Source organism: Lepidochelys kempii, chromosome 10, assembly GCF_965140265.1.
Source record: "Lepidochelys kempii isolate rLepKem1 chromosome 10, rLepKem1.hap2, whole genome shotgun sequence".
In the NCBI taxonomy this organism is placed as follows: Eukaryota; Metazoa; Chordata; order Testudines; family Cheloniidae; genus Lepidochelys; species Lepidochelys kempii.
In genome coordinates, this window is record NC_133265.1 from 73,628,834 (window position 1) to 73,636,971 (window position 8,138).

Sequence of the window (8,138 nt, forward strand, 5' to 3'; positions counted from 1 at the left end):
GCATCCCACAAGTCTGCCTGCAGTATGCACCCAGCACCCAGGAAACAGCTACTGCTGCACCCAATTTGATTAAGAGCCCTTACTCACCTTGAGTAATACTTTACTTTGCAAGCATAGACCCATAGAACTGTAGGACTAGAAGGGACCTTGAGAGGTCTTCTCATTCACTCCCCTGCTCTCAAAGCAGGACTAAATATTATCTACAACATCCCTGAGACGTGTTTGTCTAACCTGCTCTTAAAAATCTCCAATGATGGAGATTCCCACAATCTCCTTAAGCAATTTATTCCAATGCTTAACCACCCTGATGATTAGGAATTTTTTCCTACAATTTAAGCCCATTGCTTCTTGTCCTATCCTCAGAGATTAAAGAGAACAATTTTTTCTCTTTGTAACAACGTTTCACATACTTGAAACTGTTATCATGTCCACTCCCCCACCCCAGTCTTCTCTTCTCTAGACTGAACAAACTCAGTTTTTTAAATCGTCCCTCCCAGGTCCTGTTTTCTAGACCTTTACTCATTTTTGTTGCTCTTTTCTGGACTTTCTCCAATTTGTCCACATCCTCCCTGAAATGTGGCCCCCAGAACTGAACACAATACTCCAGTTGAGGCCTAATCAGCGTGGAGTAGTGCGGAAGAATTACTTTCCGTGCCTTGCTTACTACACCTCTGCTATTACAGCCCAGAATTATATTTGCTTTTTTTTTTTTTGCAACAGTGTTAAACTGTTGACTCATATTTAGCTTGCGATCCACTGTGACCCCCAGATCCCTTTCCGCAGTACTCCTTCCTAGGCAGTCGTTTGCCATTTTGTATGTGTGCAACTGATCGTTCCTTCCTAAGTGGAGTACTTTGCATTTGTCCTTATTGAATTTCATCATATTTACTTCGGACCATTTCTCCAGTTTGTCCAGATCATTTTGAATTTTCATCCTATCCTCTTAAGCACTTGCAACCCCTGCCAGTTTAGTATTGTCTGCAAACTTTATAAGTGTACTCTCTATACCATTATCCAAATCACTGATGACGTTATAGAACAGAATCTGGCATAGAACTGCGGGACCCTTCTTGATATGCCCTTGGATGTCTCATTGATGCAAGTGATTTCAGTGTGAGTGGTCATAGAGGATTCATAGATGCATAGATTCTAAGGCCAGAATGGACCATTGGGATTATCTAGTCTGACCTCCTGTACAACACTGGCCATAGAACTTCCCCAAAATAATTCCTAGAGCAGATTTTTTAGAAAAATCATCCAATCTTGATTTTAAAATTGTCATTGATAGAGAATCCACCACAACCCCATGTAAATTATTCTGATATGTTAATTACTCTCACTGTTAAAAATTTAAGCCTTATTTCTAATCTGAATTTGTCTAGCTTCAACTTCCAGCCATTGGATCATGTTATACTTTTCTCTTCTAGATGGAAGAGCCTATTATTAAATATTTGTTCCCCATGTAGGTACTGATAGATTGTAATCAAGTCACCGCTGAATCCCCTTAACCTTCTCTTTGTTAAGCTAAATAGATTGAGCTCCTTGAGTCTTTCACTATAAGGCAGTTTTCTAACCCTTTAATCATTCGCGTGGCACTTCTCTAACCCCTCTCCAATTTCTCATCGTCCGTTTTGAATTGTGGCACCAGAACTGGACACAGGATTCCAGCAGTGGTCGCACCAGTGCCAAATACAGTGATAAATAACCTCTTTGCTACTACTCAAAATTCCTCTCTTTATGCATTCCAAGATCGCATTCTCTCTTTTGGGCCACAGTGGGAGCTCATGTTCAGCTGATTATCCAACATGACCCCCAAATCTTTTCCAGATTTGCAGTTGCATCTAGAAATATGGTGGTGTAATAATAAAATGTCTGATGAACAAAATACAGTTTGCTCCCAAGAAGTTAAAGGCCTGGAACATCCCCATACTGAAGTCAGTGGGATTTTTGCTGTTGACTTAGTGGGAACAGTACTAGGATCTAGAATGAAAGGCAATGGAATATGCTGCCTACATATACTGCTGCCCGTTGCCTAGAGCTGGTATATAATTCATAATGAGTAATTTGACACTTCTGCCTGGTAAATACAACTTGGCCTATATCTTATTTGTGAGCAATTCATTGCAAGTCTTTCTAATTCTATTTTGATTGGCAACTTGGGTCACATATGTTTTGATTGCCTGATTGGTTTAGAAAACTAAGAAACAGTTATCCAGTACGAATACCCGTGGTGATGAATTTGAAAATCACTTCTATGCCTGGTCTGTAATATTAGCTTAAATGCACTTATTCCTGCCAGTGAACTAATTTGCTAGAATATTTCCAGAAAGAGAGGTGAACAAAGGGGAAACCAATGTATGTATTTGAATGAATTAGACTATAACAAACAAAAAATGGCATTAGAATAATATAAAATGCAATCTGCTTATTCTACTAGCATAAGACTGATGGAAGAGAATATTCAGCCTCAGCTGAGCCTCAGGGCTGTCCTGGGAATCTCAAAAAAGAATAGCCTTTGGCATTTCTACTTCCAGATAGAACAAGCTGATGTTAGATGTAGCTGGGTAAATAAGAAATAATGGAAGATCGCCTCAATTTCATACCTTAGATATCCTGGCCCTGGTGAACGACATGTTGTAAATACAAACATCAGGGTGGATCCTGCCAAGACTTACCCTACACACATGAGCAGCCACTAACGAAGTTAGTAGGAGTGACTTCTCGGGTGCATAACGTTAAACCTGTGGGTGTATATCTTTGCGGGATAAAAGTCAGAGGTCAGATTAGGTAGAAAAATCAAATGAAAGTTTCTGAACCTCAGGCGAGATTTGAGTGGGTTCTTTCTCTATGCCTGATCTTCCCCCATCACAACGATCTCTGAAAATTATTTCCCATACTCCAAATGCTCTCTCTCCTCTAGCACAAGGTTCCAGGGTCTGTGACCCTGAGCCTGATCCTCTGATCCTCACTCCTACCAAACTCAAGTGTTTTACTTCAGTGGGAGTTTTGCCTCAGTAAAAAAATCCAGGGACCTTTGCAGCTCAGCCTAATTGCAATTATACAGTCACTTCTGTTCAGGAGGAATGTTGAGTATTTTCTTAACCACAGTGTTCTCTTGCCACCTGGTCCCACCACACCAGCGAAAGCCTTTTAACACCTGCCTTCTATTTTCTGACTCTGGGAGCCCCCACCCCGTTTCTTTTTGCAGAATGTCATGATGTATTGAAGAAGCAGCATCTCCTTTATGCTATTTGGCATAAATATCATTCAGGGGCACAGACAGTGTGGGGTAAATCAATATTGGGCAGGTTAGGTGGCTGGCTGCTCACACCTTGAATTTTATTTCACAGATTGATCCATGCAGCCGAAGGCAGTTTGCAAAATGACAAGACCAAAAAAAAAAAAAAAAGCAACCAACCCTAGTATGCACCAAGGCGAGCTCACCAGAGCCCCAGCCATACGAACAAGAGGGAAACCAAACTTGCTGGGATGGTGCCTGCTATTTTGTCTCAGTACCATGGATACATTGGTTCTGATTAGAGAAAGTCACAAAATTCAGACCAGAGTCTCCCCCCACCCCCTGCAAGTGCAGGGGCTGTTTGGATCCAGGGTTCTGATTCAACCCATTTCTAGCCACAAAGCTCAGATCTGGATCTAAACTCCTGCTAAGTCTAGGGGTGTTTGTATCTGAGGCTGTGGTTATGAATCAGTCTCTGATTCTGACGAATTTAAGTCACATGTACTCCTGCCTTTTTTTATGCCATTAACATTCAGTGTGCCTGATTCTCTGCTTTGTTACTCCACTTTTAATTTCCACCATGGGGTAGCTGCTGTGCAATCCATGCATAGACTTCAGCAACTCATCAGTAAGCCAAGCCAGGTAACTGGAACTGCAGCTAGGTTTGTTTGGTTTTTTAATTTTGTTCCTTTTTGGTAGGGGACCAGGGGGAAAGAGGGAACTATGCAGTTTTAGAACTCAATCCAAATCCCACTGGCTTCACTAAGAGCAAATTCAGGTTTTATATAGTCACCCCACAGTGTAGATGCATCTCCAAAGCTTATCTGAATTATCTAGTCACATTGGGTCTTCAAAACTAGGCTGGAAATCTTATAAGAGCAGACTTCCTAGTGAGGTATTTCATACTCCTTGCTCCTGGTCTAAGCCAGGAACATGGAGAGATTCTCATTCTCACTGGCATTTCCAGTTCCACCTGGAAGGTAGAGGAGTGTCAAAATGATCAGTCAGATTGCTGAGTGGTGGTTGGTTGTTTTTTTAAAATTTGTGTATGTGGAGAGAGTATCTGAATTTTATCAAATCCCAAGGACATTTTAATCAGACACTTTAGAGAACATCTGGATTTTTTAAATCTAACCCTTTCACCTACTTTTCACTGAAAAGAGTCCAGAACCAAAATCATAGACATGAACACCACAGAATGTTGTAAGAAGTTTGGATCTTAGTGTTAACTTGGTCCAGCTCTAATTTCCAATAAACCATAATTCAGCAATCAGATATACCTCCCTGGCAACTGGAGAGTGGGAAAAGCTTTTCTGGGGCAGAGTTGTGTGCCTCACTCAAACAACTTGTACTTTATCAGAATTCAAGCACTTCCAACACTACACAAAAATTGACTAATTTGGTCCAGAGTCAAAAAGAGTCCTTCTTAGTTCTTCATAGCTCAAAAGATAAAAGCAATTGCTTGATAACTTTTTAAAAGTACAGTCAAATCATAATGGATCCCTCTTCTGCTTTTGATAATTTAATATGCAATAAGAGCGTGTAGACCTGAGTGGATGTCGTTGGTATTTTCCATTGTTATTTTAATGGTACAGATGAAGTCTCTCTGTCTGAGGAATCCAAACTCTTTGGTTCTGCCTTATTTGTGGTTACCAGGAGATTCCTGTTCAGGCCAAATATTCATGGTGGCTGATGTTCGAAAAGCTTTGAATAAAAACAGGATCATTTCCAATTGCGGGGCCCCAAAGCACCTTCAAACAAGAAGTTTAATGGTGACCTTTATGAATTTGGAGATAAGGATGATACACAGTGAGGTGTCTAAAGCTCCAAATGTAAGTGCTTATTAGATTCTACCCCCGCCCTCCACCTCTCTTCCAAATATCCCCTGCAAGTAGGTTAAATATGCAAGAGTCTTTCACCTCTGGACTCCCAGTTTCAAACATTTGCTAAGTTCACACACATGAATTTTTGTTTTGTTTTTTTTCCTTTCCACATTATTAATCCAACAAAAAATGTGATAGAGGCACAAGTCTATGCTTCAAAGAGGAAGAAGGAAATAAAAAGAAATGGAAGGGCACTGCAGGCCAAGAGTGAGATGCATTGGCAGGACTGTGCATTGGAATACTTGTGCTATGGCCAGAGCCGTAAGCAGACTAAGCAATTGCTTAGGGCCCCAGGCAGCTCAAGAGGACCCCTTATTCGCTTTTTTAGTATCTATTGTATGTGTGTGGGCGGGGTGCCCCAAAATATTCTGGCTTAGGCAAGCACTGCCTCTGGCTAAGTCTTCAACTAGTTCTAGCCATTGCTCACTTTCTCTGGCCCTAAATATATTTGCTCAGACATTTTACTTCAAAAGAAAAACATGTGTCCATTGGTTTGCAAAGCAGCTTTTAGTGCAAATCATTCTGAATGCAAAGAAAGACTCTTTTTCTAAGGAGCCGTGTGTGTGGACTTGAGAAATTAGACTCCCCGAAACATGCTTTTTTTTTCCAATATATTTTTCAATATGTCAGTATTAAATCTGTTTTGTCAGCACAAATTTTTGCAGGAATGATCATCATAGGTTGAACTTTGGAAACCTGCTGTACTCTCCAAAAAGTCTGGCCAGATTACGGATTCTGGGCTCCCTTAGTCTGAAGAGTGAAAATATCACACATGCCCTCAGCACCAGTTTTGGTATGAAAGTAACTAATACAGAGCTTTCCTGTTACAGCACTAAGAGAACAGCAGGTGTAGATATACAAATTAGAACATATGCTGGGACACCCGGGGCAAGTCCAGGGGCTCAGGCACTGTCAGGAGCAGAAATCACAGTTCTGTCGAGTGCCATCCTTTGAGCACTGCAGAGCCTCGAATGCAGCCAAATCTCAATCCCACTCTATTCAAACATATGACTGAGCAAATCTGTAAAGGTTTCACAAACCAAAATGAATCACAAGCTGTAAAAATAACATACGCCTGGATGCCAGCTTGACAACTTGCCCACCACAACTCTTCCTTGCGCCAATCAGATAGGGTTCACACCTTGCAGATGTCCTCTTTTATCGCTCCTGCCATCACTCTATCAACTTTTAGAGGGCAGAAAAGCATGATCAGAATGTTACACTTGGCCTGATAGACATCTCTACTTTCAATTACTTCTCTGTAAACAGACTGAAGATCAGAGAGAGGTGCAGCGTTCGCAAATGGCTCTTTCCCAAGCAGTGTGTTGCTCAGTAACTAGTTGCCCCTGCCCACTCACCCTCAATTGCAAAATACAGTTGCGTTTCAGGCTCACTCTTTCTTTTCAAGCCTCCCCGTTAAGTATGAGATGAGCATCATCTAAGTTCTTGTTTAATGTCAGCAATAAGCTTTCGGGAAGAAGGTTAAACACACTCACAGATGCCAGCCTGTATGTTTAAGGAATGAAAAAGGCATCATCTATCTATCTATCTATCTATCTATCTATCTATCCTAGGCAGAGATTAGCTTTAGATGTCCATGCGTGGCTTTGGGGTTTGGCAAAACCTTGCTCATCACATTTTATCTATCCAATGACAACCCAAAGCCACACCGTGGTTTGATTTTTATGTTCGTGGTCGATAGGAATCTGGATAATATTCAGCCCCATCTCAAAGACCCACTCCTCCTCGATGCTTACCGTGCATTGCCATCTGACAATGGTTAGGCATGTGGCAAGTTGGGGATACTGCTGCTGGTCAGCTTATTACACCTACAAATTGTGCACGCAGCTGATCTATGCCAAAGTTTCTCATTGTTATTGTTACATCCTCCTCCATCTCCATTTCTTCCTCCTGTATTGTCTTTAAGATTGCCTGCCAGGCTGCCTCAGGCACTGTCTTTTCGAATATGTTTGTATAATGCAGCACTAGGGGACTCCGACCTAGATGTGCCATCAAGGTGAAACATTTATACTTTCTTAGATGACATGGGCGGAAAGATGCTGGCATTTGGTCTATACTAGCCCTTCCACTGTTGCTACTAATGGGGGAGTTTCATCAATGCTGGACTAATGGTACTGGAAATTCTTCAATGGAGAAGCAACTTTAGGGCCTGATCTACATTCCATTGAAATCAATGGCAAAACTCCCATTGTCTTCAATGGTGTTGAATCAGGCACGTCCTTTGCAGCAGTTAGTGAAGCTTCTTGCACCTGAGACACTGCACTAAAGTACACAGGGATTGTACATAAGAACATAAGAATGGCCATGCTGAGTCAGACCAACGGTTCAGCTAGCCCAGTATCCTGTCTTCCACCAGCTGCCCATACCAGATGCTTCAGAGCGAGTGAATAGAACAAGGGCAATTTATTGAATGATCCATTCCCTGTTGCCCAGACCTAGCTTCTAGCAGTCAGAGGTTTAGGGACACCCAGAGCATGGCTGCATCAAAATTCTTCCAGCAGCAAACACTAGCATAACCAGCACTCCTTCCCCACGCACATATCCCTTCCACTAACGACTGGTACCGCCTGCTGTCCTGACGAAGAGCAGATTTACAAGCCATGCTACCTTTATTGTGCTGGATGCCTTATTCTCTTTGGAACTTTGAAGAGATATTGTAATGCTAATTAGTTCCTTTCTTGAGATGAGAGGAGTTGCAGGCATTGGAAACAAGTTCATCAGTTGCAGGAAATTAAGGCAAATAGAATTTTTCCTTTGAAAGGAGGAGAACATGAATGGAAACCAAGATTCCTGGGTTCTGGTCTCGGCTCTGTCACTAACCCACTGTGTGAGCTAGGCCACATCACCTCTCTACCGTAGTTCACTCCTGTGTACTTACCAATAACACAATAGGGACCCTGGTTCCCAAGGAGATGTAATCTGTGACAGCCCTATACTGGGACACTTCACTTCATCTCCACACTGCCTCAGCTGCACTAGCTGGGGTGTCGTGGGGC